The following is a 12,367-nucleotide window of genomic DNA, read 5'->3' as shown; positions in this document are numbered from 1 at the left end:
TGTGCACAGAAGTGACCACAAAACTAATATCACCCTCTAATGGATTAATAGCAATATCTGATTGAAAAAAACCATTATGAAAAGTAAACCAATAACAAAGAAAGATCTGGCTGGTGGAGAAAAAAGCAGATTAGTGTACTAACTTTAATGGTTTTCCACCTGGGGGAAAAAGAGTAATTTACACGCTTATATTGTACTCTTGTTAAGTACATTTTGTCTCACCACAGAAAATGGCTTCTTGTTTTTACCTGGATAAACAAAGGGAATAGAGGCACTCTAATGCACAGCATCATATCTGCCAAGATATCATCCGCAACCTTGAAATAATGCATATCTCCCCAGTCCCCTTTCTCTGAACTAACCACTAAGAAACAACCACAAGTAGTTAATGTAAGAGTCCTCCTGTTCTTTACAGTCTAAAAAGGTTTGGGTAGCAGCCAAATGTCACTAACAAGTAAAATCAACAAGCTTAATCTAAATGCAACCCCTTTAAGACAGATATGAAATGCATTCTTAATAACAAGAGCCTGATGATATCCTTCTGTTTCTCTGGCAACCCTCATCTTCCTCCACTGTTTTCTCCTCCTTTTCCCTTTCCGCCCCCATCGTTCCTAACAGATCTTCCAACAAATTAACTGCTTTTTAGTTTGCAGCTCCGTTCCCCATTAATCCATACGGGGGAAGTGTAGTCAAGTTACACTGGAGAGAAAAGAACTGGTGCATTTTAGCGATGCAATTAGGGCCCATTAGTCTTGGCTTTAATTAGAAGGCTGGAGCGTTGATATTTCAAGTGCTGGTTTGTGCTGGTGTTGTGTTTCCCCGCAGCATCGCTCGTCTCCGTCCTGAATCAGGAGTCTGTCTGGCGCGAGTGACTCTCTGTGTTTTTTTTTACTTTGGTTTCTGCGATGTGCTGTTATGTTCTGATTTCAGCTTAGTTGCATTTTTAAAACAAAGACATAACCTCAAAAAATGGAGGAAACAAGGAAAAACTGAAGGGGAAAAGATATTATAGAAGTGAGGGCATTAGAGGAAATTAGAGGTTAATTTGCCAAAAGGGAAAATAAAAAATTCAGGAGAGAAAAAGCGAGCCAGAGAGATTTTTTTTTAAAAAAAAGAAAAGAAAAATGAGAGAGAGTGGGGAGAGAGAACATGGGTGAGAGATGAGTGAGGAGTTAAAACCTGAAGCCTCAAAGTCAAATTGATCTGCTTGAGGTGCCACATTTAATTGTTAGCCAACAGACAGACATGACATCTTAGCTCTGCCGCTCTCTCCCCAGCCACATTAGCCAACCGCACCGCTTCATGTTCACAGAGTGGAGGCAGACTGTCTGGAGGAGGAGCAACACTCACCATCACTCCATCCTCCTTCCTGACTCATCACTGCTCTTTTGACTCTCAGCCCACAGCAGCAGGGACAACAGGAAAGGTCACAGCAGACCAAAGGCACAGTGTGGAAATCACATCTGTCTTTGTTTAGATTGTCAAATATAAAAATAAAAATATTTACAATATAAATTTAGGCTGAGTAATGCCCAGCTGCCCTTTTACACAAGGAAAGAGCATGCAGTGTTTATATGAAAGCATCAACAGGATTTTTCAACTTGGACTACTCTGTCCTCTACCTCCCACCACTCTACTTGTTCACTTTGCCAGGAATAGCTTATTAAAAACAACTGAGCTCATTACAGCCAATTAAGTCATGATTCATCTGTCTAGATGGCATTAATATGTTAAGCAGACCACAGCATGCACACATGTTAACTGGCACACACACACACACACACTCACTTAAAAAAAAACCAAAAAAAAAACCACACAAATTTATGTAGAAATAGTGTCGCTATGAACAGCATAAGCACTTATCATAATGAACATTTTCAGTAGTCAACAATTATATTTTTGGTCTCTTTGGTCATCATTTAGACTGCTGACACTTTTTGTAATTACCTTGGAGGAGGTTTTGTTTCAAGCGAGTTAGACTGTACTGTACCCTCATACCTCACCAACATACTCCATCACTGCGGTGCTTTGAACAAACTCTGCTCCTCTGATGCTCAGTCAGGGCCAAGCACCAACCCCGGAGCAACAGACTGTTCTCCATGGCTGCTGCTTGATTCTCAAAGTCTCCCCACAAGCACATTGAAGGCTGCACCAACACTAAAAAGAAAAGAAAAAATTATTGGCGCACCTTATTCAAATTAATGTATTGTTTAGTGGAGTTTTATCTTTCATCTTAGGGTGCACTGAAAAGTCTTCACTAACCAAATATAATATTATTATTAATAGCAAAAACAGTTATGTCTTCTATTTGCAACTACTGCAAAATTACTATTCATATATTACAGTACAGTGCTGAACATTACTGATACTAAGTGTAGCTTCTGTGTTTAACAAAAGAGGTATCCTTAAATATAGTTAATTCATTAATTAATATTAATTACATTAATTCATATTAATTAACTGCAGCTAGCCTACTTCTTCATTATTAATTAAGTGCAATATTAATCTCTTTTAAACCCTACTTTACTTTGCTATTTATTATCATTGGGATTACATTACATTAGCGGTAAATAATAAATTTAACATACAATTTATGTAGTAACATAATGGAATATTCAATGCAATGCCAAAATTTAATTGACCTCACTGAAGGATTAAAAAAAAGTGTTATGCATTTCCTTACATTTTTGGAAAAAGGTTAATGCACTATAAAAGCCCCGAGCAGCACTTACAAAGCTGTTTTGTACACGGCATCTCATTCAGATTGAGAAACCTGTTCGTTCATCTCAAGGCACCAACTGTAAAAGTTATGAGATCTTCCTCTCAGACAACAAATCTGTAACCTTTTGAGATTACGGCGCACCACTGACACTGTCACCCCATTTAAGCCCAACTATTTTCCCATAGAGGTTTTATCTTTCCTCTAAATATGTTGTACAATGTAATTAGGCTTCCACTGAAAGCACCAGCAGGCTGTCAGTCGGTTCACGGACCCGCGGCCCTTATGTTGACAGGCCAAGAAGAGGCCCCGGGGTATGACGGAACCCAAACAACAAGAGTGCGTCTGTGTGTGTGAGTGAGAGTGGGAGACAGAAAGAGAGAGAGAGAGAGTGTGTGTGTGTGTGTGTGTGTGTGTGTGTGTGTGTGTGTGTGTGTGTGTGTGTGTGTGTGTGTGTGTGTGTGTGTGTGTGTGTGTGTGTGTGTGTTTCCAAACTGGGAAGTATTTCATAATAAAAAAAGTAAATAGCAATGGGCATGTGAACATTGCTGGTATGTTGTTAATCCTGATCCCAACTGTCGGTTATGAATATACTTTATTTTCCTCCATTACAATGAGTGTGTTAACAAAGTTTCCAATTACATCAACACTGACAAAACCATCATTTCAACAGCTGTCTAACATGGCAGGGTAGTGGAAAAAACGTGTCAGAGTCACGAGGTTGACTGTGTCCATTTTTCAGGCAGTGAATCTTTGGCAGCTCGGAGTGAGGCTGAGACCAGAGCCCCTTCATGTCTCTTTCTGTTTACAGGGCAGGCAAATCAAAGATGCGTCTCATTTCAGAGGCTGTAAAAGTGCGCCTAGGGATGGATCAGATGTCTCTGATACACCCAATCCTCCCTGAGCAGCTTCTACTTACAGGCTACCAATCCATGTATCCTCCAAATGAACACTGCAAACAAGCTGTGTAATTAATTGTTCTCAAAAATAAACTGTTATCTTTTCAAGTAACCTTAAAAATGGCTTCCCAGTCACGCCTGCTAAAGAGCTTTCAAGTACTTGTTGAAATTAAAATCAACTTTGTCTTGATATCAATTTATATTTGGCAAGTGGAAAATGTGAATATTGCAAAATAATATTCAAATCAACCTGGAAAATTTCTGGCTTGACCGACTATGACATTTTAAACTTTCCACTGTTGCAGTAACACAAACAGGGCATTTCAGTTTATCACATACAGCTCTGTTAGTGCTTTTAGAGCATCAAAGCTATGGACTTTTTCCTCTTTCTATGAAAAAGAAAATCAATGGAGGTTTTTTGTCGAATTTTCCCTGGCAATATTTTGTTTCTTGTGGTGTATTTGTTTCCTGAGTGGTTACAAATAAAGCCTATCTAATCGAAACATCAATTCATTATCTGAAAGTGCTTGTTATAAAGGGAGGGGGGGGACGTAACAAGCGTAGCTTTTTACTGGAAATTTCACAGTCTCCCTTCCGCTACAGGGTGGCTCCAGCTATGTGAAATGAAATACGACTTAATGTTTTTGATGCACTTTCAGTCATCAAGGTTTGTTTCGATGGCGGTAAGAGAAGGAGCCGTTGGCTTCTGTTTGGGCGAGTGGCTTAAACTCACAGAGTGCACACATTGGCTGCCTGAATGAGACAGAAGCAGTCCCAGCCAAGCGCCTGGATCATACATCTCCTGACATTTATCCCTCCTCCCAAAGAGGGCCAGCTGGGAAATAGCAGCACGGACAGGCCCCCCATTACAGACAAGCTAACGGCTTCCATTTACAAATATTTTTTTGTAAATACTATATCATGTTCTTAACACAGCAGGTCCCCTGGGCTGTGCAAAGAGCCCTGTGAGAGTATGGGTGGATGTCAGTCTTGGGGCTTGTATCGAACTGCAAGCATCTGGAGGCTGGAAGTCTATGTCCCACATTCACGTGGGGAGTGAGGGTCTGTAGAGAACATCCTGGGGGATCTTGCCTTCTGCTGCTTTGAGAGATTAAGATGCTCATCATCTCCCTTGCTAACACATGGACACATGCACACACACGCACACACAGTGCCCACAACATGTGGCGGCCCTCTACCTCTCTTCATCCTATCCAGCCCCATTTTCAATACACACACACACACACACACACACAAACATACACACAGCTGAACACTCCCCCCTCTGATTAGCTCATAATGGACGACTGATGTCCCCGAGACCCTCCGGACCTCCCCAGGGAGCCCTCCAACTCTGACCCCTATCTCCACCCTGCACTCCAGCTTCTTAAAACACACTAAATAATCCTTCATTTGACAGGAGCTTGAATGAAATTCAGCTTAGAGTCGCACCATTTACCCTGGACAATAGAATATTGATAAACGAGCCACTTTAATGCCATCTTTTTTTTCTTCTTTTTGCACATGTAGAAGAAAGGATAGGCAGCCTGTTCTTAGCACATCATCTTGTTAACAATTATTGCACCTTGGTCCATGATTATGTTGTTGCTGCATCATGTCTACTAAGTGACTTTTCTCATTATTCTTAGTTGTGCTGTGTCACGCACATCAGTGAACAGTGCCTAAGTCCATACAGTCAGTGTTTTAACATGTAATTCCATGTTATAGAAATCAGATCATGAAAGTAAACATGTTTTCATAAACCTTGTTGTGGCTGGGCCTGTGCCACTATGGAAACAATATCCAGCAGATTCATCAGAGCAAGCAATTAATCACCTCGTTCTAAAATAAACAAAACAGGGATCCTAAACATGTGCCTATTAAATCAGCAAGCAGGGTTGGATGGCTGCTTTTAGATGCAACATTTACATGTAATTATCTTCTTATATAATTAAGTGCATTCAGTTAACAAGCATCTTGCTAACGGGCCACATTGCTTACCCAAATGAGCGGCGGGCAGCCCAGAACGCTGAGTGAGTGAGTAATTAGAGCTCAGCATGCCAGTGTTAATGGAAGTGATCTAAAAAAAAAAAAAAAAAAAAACATCACTAGAGAGATGTGGGGGTAGATGAGGCGAAGGAGAGAGGGAAGGAAAGAAGGAAAAGATCAGAGTGGGTGATACAGAAAGGAAGCTTTGGAATTAATGTAAAAGGGCATCGTGAAAGCTGAGTGGGTGTAGTCATTGAATTTTTGGGTTGATGACCCCAAATTTCAAACCAGAGAAATTAATATCACTCAACATGAAGCTACATTTTTGCAATTAAGTTGCAATACGCTTCAGGAAATACTCAAAAATGAGCAAATATACTGAACCTTAACACTTAATCTCTAATTGCAATACAAACAAATGCCTGAGTACTTCAAAGTATAAGTACAAATTGCTAAAATTAAAAAAAATAAAATATTGACCAAGATGAGGAAGTAATTTAGCCATTCACTTTATTAGTCTGCTCTTTGAAGGAAAGTTTGACATTTAGGAGAACACCTTTACCTACTTACCTGTTAATTATCAAGCCTTAGAAATGCTGACATTTTCATCTTTGGAAAGTGCCACGCACATCATCTCCTCTGATTTCACTGTTTATCCAAAGCTACGCTAACCATTTCATCACTTAACCTTGAGATATGAATGTGGTATTGATATTCTTATCTATATATCTCTAAGAATATGAATACACCAATTTCCACAAATGTTACACCGTAAAATGTTAAGTGACGCATATTTATAGTAAGAAAACAACACCCGTACCTTGTTACTACAAGGTCTTGTTTGCAGAAAGGCATATTATACGTGCCCTGTGACACTGATAGAGTCATTCAATAAACAATAGTGAATGACTGCTGTGTGTGCTGCACTGATGTTAGCTCTGACACGGCAACACTAAGGCCCACCCTCGGTTCAACACCTTTCTTTGATTCTGTACTGCACAGCCATGAGCTCATCCTGCCTCGGGTGACACAGGGACAACGGCATGAACTTTGTCACACTCTTCTCTGCACTATCGCTTACTTATCTGTCTGGGTGTGTAATGCATGAAGTACATGATTCCAGGTTATTGCTAAAAGAAATCCTCACAACTTGTAATAGAATATTTGGAGTGAATTCTGATCTTTATTTTATTGAGCTGGTGGAGTTTCTTTATAATTGGAGTGCTTTAATTGCATTACATTTCGCCAACTGAAGAAAAAAAAGCATGAATTCCCCCAAAGTTCCATACCAATCTAGTGGAGATAATTTTGTCTTGTATTTGAGAAATATGAGCACTTTCTTTTTCTGCGTGGCCTGCAGCTCTACACCACAACAACAGGCAGCCTTTACATGTCATGTCAAACCACAACCCTTTCAAAGCTCACCCCACTCTGTCAACCCTGTCACAACCACAGCAGATAACCCACTAATGCTACACATAAAAATCCCAAATACCCTCAAAGTCAGCACCATTGTTTGGTTATTATTGGTGTTCAAGAGTGCCCAGGTGAAACCCACAATACAACTGGGCCAGCTCGGGTTCAAAGAGCCACACTGAATGGCTGCCAAAATTCCTCACAATGCGCTGATCGCAACAACTTATAGTGAAATTATGATACAAACTATGCAGCAAGTGAGTAAGGAATATCAGGTCCCTTTGTCCCGACGCTTTCTATTGAGTTCAATAAACACTTATGCTCTCTAAAGGACTGAAGCTCAAGAAGGGACAATGGCTCCCTTCAGAACTCGACACCAGACCTTTAACCATACAAAATACTCTATCCTCCAAAGACTAATTGATGTTATTTGGCTTTTGATAAGTCAGATGTAGGCAGACGAAATAGTAAAGCATATACACGGTGCTTTTGATGGCACGTAACACGAGTAACTGAAATACAAAGAGTGGGGGAAAAAAAACAAGAAAAATGCAAAGTTTTTGGTTGCTTATTACCAAAGCCGTGATCATTTGTTTTCAGGGCAACAAGAGTGTAATTTGAATAGGGACAGACTTTAAAAGGGGGATCGCCACTGTGTGCTTAGAGAACTTGGAACCATCGGCCAGCAGCCTGTGAGCATATTGGTTATTGATATTCTCTCCCTGTGTCACACACACTGCATCTGGCCCTGAACACAACAGCAGAAAAAGCCCTCAGAGCTAGGGTGAAACAAATACATTTGCACTTTTTTCTTTGGCAGCCAGAGCTGGCAGGTGAAATTGCTGGCCGTGTAGCCTGAAACTTGGCTACAGTGCCATCTACTGGTGACAAATGCCAGGACTGAAACACTTGGGGAAGCAGGAGCTGGTTGGAAAGTGCAGAAGAAGCAGTAAAAGGATTCATATTAAGCCGAACAGGTTTCAGATATCACTGTTTCATTTTCACCTGCCTTTTTCATTATGCATGCTTTTTCATTAAAGGTCTCACTCAAGAAGCCTGCATGTTCCAGAGCAAAGGCAATTTTAGAGTTGTGGGGGCAAGATCATATCTTACCCAGACAACTACAGTTCATATGTTGAATGCTGCATCTGCTATCAGGGACCATAAAGAGGAGGAGAAAGGAAGATGTGACCCTTTGACTAAACGGCTAGGTAGCTCTCCAGCTTATCAAACCATAAATACACGGAACATCATCACAAAATCAACTTTTATTGCGGGTGACAAGTCTAATTGAGGCTTTAGCAGTAAAATGTGTTTCCTCACTCAATCGCCACAGACATTTGCGATTCGTGCATAAAAAGATGCAACGTAATACCATAAATCAGCTAAATAAAACAAACACATAACAATGCACAAACATACGACAGCAATCAAATTCAGATCTGCACAAAAAGGTTCCTTGCATCTACGTTTTACCCAATTTTTTTCTTACGCTTATTTCAGTGTCTTTATCACCAGTTAGTCAAAAAAGAAATATATATATATATATATATATATATATATATATATATATATATTAGGGGTGCAACGATATTCGTATCGATATTGAACCGTTCGATACAGTGCTTTCGGTTTGGTACGCATATGTATCGAACAATACAACATTTGTAATTTATTTTATCAATTTTCCTTCTGACGATGCTGTCTGTGTGGAGCGCTCAGTGAATCTGTGTTCGACTACTCCGCCTAGGCTGCACTGTCGAGCGCAGATCCACTGAGCGCTCCACACAGACAGCATAGTCAGAAGGAAGAGCACAGGGCAAGCTAGCGAGACAGAAGTTAAGCTCTCCTTGCAACAGGCAAATTGACCCTCATTCAGATCTGGCGTTTGGAATTATTTTGGTTTTCATGTGACGTATGACCCTGAAGGTAAGCGAGTCATGGACTAAAGTAAAACAGTATGTTGGATGTGCCATGCAATGCTCAATTACATTGGTGTGAACTAGTGTGTTAGCGCAGTTAGCTCGTTAACTGTTGGCCGTCTAGCCCCATGCACAGAGCGATCGGCGGTAGCTCGTTAACGGAGATTTGCCGTGTTGTGGCGTTAAGGTCATTTCAACGAGATCAACCTGAAAGCACTAGTGGGAACACAACGAATATGACTGCACATTTACGCCGACATCATCCTAGTGCAAAGACAAAAACAACAAGCATGCTACTAACTTTAGCCGAGTCATTTAGACAGCTGTTAGCACATGATTCTCCTTATGCTGCTGAGAATATAGCCCAGAAGAAGCGGATAGTATAGCTTTTATTTTGGAAAGAGCCATTTCTCTGTAATAAACTCTCTTTTCCAAAGATGAGTGATTCCTCAATCAGATACAGGGCTTGCAATATCGCTAGCCCGACGTCCCGGAGCTAGCGATTTTTTCAGTCGGGCTACCAAAATCTATCTCTTCCCTGCCCGTCGGGCTATTGTAGGAAAAATATATGTCAATGCTTTTGCATTCTTTCAGAAATGTAGCTGGGTAATTATGTCATTGGCATCGGTGAGCCACTGTCAATATGTGACATATTGAAGTCGCGTTTGAATTTGCGCTTGTTTTTTTGCTTTCACTTTGCAATCGTGCGAACTGTGTATAGAGAGCGACAGCACTGATCTGTGAGTGATGATAATTTGTGCACCAATTCCTCTGACATCGTCTTATTAATCGTTAGCTTACTATGCAAACATGACAAGTGAAATCTCCCGCAGCAAGCTTAAACATGTGAGAGGTTGATCGCGCAGAGAATCGCTGAGCTTATGTGAGTGAGCGTGTAAAAGCATTTCAGTTCTGCTGAGCCAAATAAGACAGGTCAGGGTGAAGAAGTGACAGCCAAATAAAAGCTTACCACAAAACGGAGAAGTTATGACAAATCAGACTATAAGGCAAAAAGAAAGTGCAGCTTTATGGTTTCATGGACAAAATAATTTCTGTGGCTGCAATATGACGAGCTATATAACCAGGGCTGCACATAAGTGGTCCGCAGGTGCGCATTCGCTGTCAAAATAAAAAACGCGCACAAGGGTTAGGGTTAAATTTAAAAACTGTACTTTTGAGTTAAAATATATATTTATAATTTTAATAAATGACAAATTAAAAATGCATGAACATTTTTTTTGTATCGAAAAAATATCGAACCGTGACACCAAAGTATCGAACCGAACCGAATCGTGAATTTTGTGTATCACTGCACCCCTAATATATATATATATATATATATATATATATATATATATATATATATATATATATTAGTTTTCTACACAGCATGCAAAGATCTGTAATACATCACCAAGCACCACAATGAAATGGGACATTAAGGCAGAGATGACATCATGCAGCATGCCTCCAGGACAAATATAGATCATGTTTATCTTTAACAGATGATTCATTTGGGACATGGTAAAGAGATCTGAACTGACTGCTAAGGAAACGTCTGCACATTTAACAGGTAATGATGGTGAAGACCACTGCTGCTACAGCGAGCTGAAAAAGAACAAAATTCAGCTTTAAGTGCAACGTACTTTTTTCTAAAGACGGAGTATTTTAAATAGATGTTTGTGCATGTTCTGTCCTGGGCTGTTGGCGAGGCAAAATTGCATATTGATTTACAATTAGATAACCAGGCTGAGAAAAGATTATTATGAAACTTAAACTACAAAAATAGACTAGGGACAAAAACAAAAGGTATAATACACTTTTTCTTACACTTCAGTTTTTTTTTTTACATTTTGCCTCCCTCCTCATCCCCCGAAACCCTTGGGAAGCAGCACTCCGAGGTCTTTCATTTGAGCTTGCATTATGCCCCTGTATCTCTGCTCATTTTTCATCCGCATTGCATTAAGTATTGATATTGATTTCTTGTAAATGGTGGTGAAATGGATGGCTCGCACTTTTTTGTGTTATTGTTCTGCAGCACTTGTAGGTAATTTATTACGGCTGAGGGTCCGGTGAGGCCTCCCAGTTCTGTGTCCCTCCTCCTGATGGAGCGTGCCAACCTGACTAACAAAACACGCCATGAACTGAAAGGCCACTCATGAGAAGAATGAAGCATGAAGAAAGTGTGCATGCACACCAGCACCAGCGCACACATGCATGCACATTGTATCCCTCTCCCTCTCACTCTCAACATCGCTCACATTCATGGTCCACCATAAACCGGCACACATAAGAGGGTCCCTTGGAAAACACACAGCAATAAACTGAAAAACGCTAACTTTACAGGCATTTCTCAGTCTTAACATGAGAGTTGTGTAGTGGGCAACTATTTTATTTCTCCTTTCCTCCTATTTTTGAATATTATTCTTTTTAGTGCTGTAGCAGCACTTGTACTGAAATCCATTCCCAGTTTTGTGACAAAGCGTGGCCTTCTTGACAAACTGGAGTGGTTTACTTGCATTGTCATCCTGGCCAATTTCTTTTCCCTGCTGCCACGGCCCCAGCAGTCTATTTGCATTTCAATAGCCTCTCTGTCTGCCTCTATATTGCCTGATATTATGTCTGCCTTGTATGAATTCGAATTCAATGTCTGCATCTGCTGTTCCACTCCCAAGCAGTCCTCGTAAAAGGTGAGCCATATGAAATAAGGCTTGCAAGCAAAAGGCATGGATGGCGTGTGGTGATGTAAACCAAGAGAGACGCATTATGCAGGCTTGTGTATGGATTTCTTTAATAAAAAATCTGTTTACATGTATGTTCTGCTTTTACATAAAACTGCAACAGAACAACATTAGTGAAGGTATTTGGAATCTCCATGATTTTAACAGCGCTATTATTATTTGTGGGCCTGACTGCAAGTTTTTGCTTTATCATCCCCCGTCTTAGCTATAGTTGCAGAGTTATGTGCTAAGAGATCTCTTCTGAGGTAAAGAAAAGCGCTGCGGTAAAACTGATACGCCCTGTTTACGGTCTGTGTCACCACAACACCAGGACCAGCCACAAACCATGGTTGGTGCCATGGTGTCAGACACCATGGGTCAACATGACAGAGTCCCACAGAGGTCCCTCAGGTCTCCCAGAATGCCATCCTTTTTAGCTGACTTTCTGTATCTTATGGGGTGGGATGCCAGAGGGGCACAGGCAGTTACTATTAAAGTTGAAAGGATTTACTGGAATTTCTATTTTAAAAGATATAAAGGCCACTGGCTGATTAATCTCCGTTCATGGGGTATTGGAGAGAAGATGTAAAGATGAATATCAGCTGAGTGGCACATCTTGAGCTCCTGAGCTCCAGCAAGCTGAGCTGTGATTACTGGGACCACAGTGGTGTCAACAAGGCTTTTACCAAAACCACAAGACTG

The 12,367-nt window shown here is 40.6% G+C and overlaps 1 long non-coding RNA gene across 2 annotated transcripts in view; it reads right to left on the bottom strand.

The window, feature by feature from the left end:
* Nucleotides 1-432: 432 nt before the first annotated feature.
* LOC145419706 (uncharacterized) overlaps nt 433-12,367 on the bottom strand; it is a 51,340-nt gene continuing 39,405 nt past the window's right edge. Inside the window, exons 3-4 of one of the 2 annotated variants that reach the window (XR_013901031.1) lie at nt 5,620-5,698; nt 433-2,157 (exon numbers count right to left, since the gene is read on the bottom strand). This is a non-coding gene — a long non-coding RNA (uncharacterized LOC145419706). The remainder of the gene's footprint in view (nt 2,158-5,619; nt 5,699-12,367) is intronic. The other variant, XR_013901030.1, reaches the window with a different exon arrangement.

This window comes from Astatotilapia calliptera, chromosome 13 (genome assembly GCF_964374335.1).
Source record: "Astatotilapia calliptera chromosome 13, fAstCal68.1, whole genome shotgun sequence".
NCBI lineage: Eukaryota > Metazoa > Chordata > Actinopteri > Cichliformes > Cichlidae > Astatotilapia > Astatotilapia calliptera.
The sequence above is the reverse complement of the archived record's forward strand: the minus strand, read 5'-3'. Positions and strand labels throughout refer to the sequence as shown.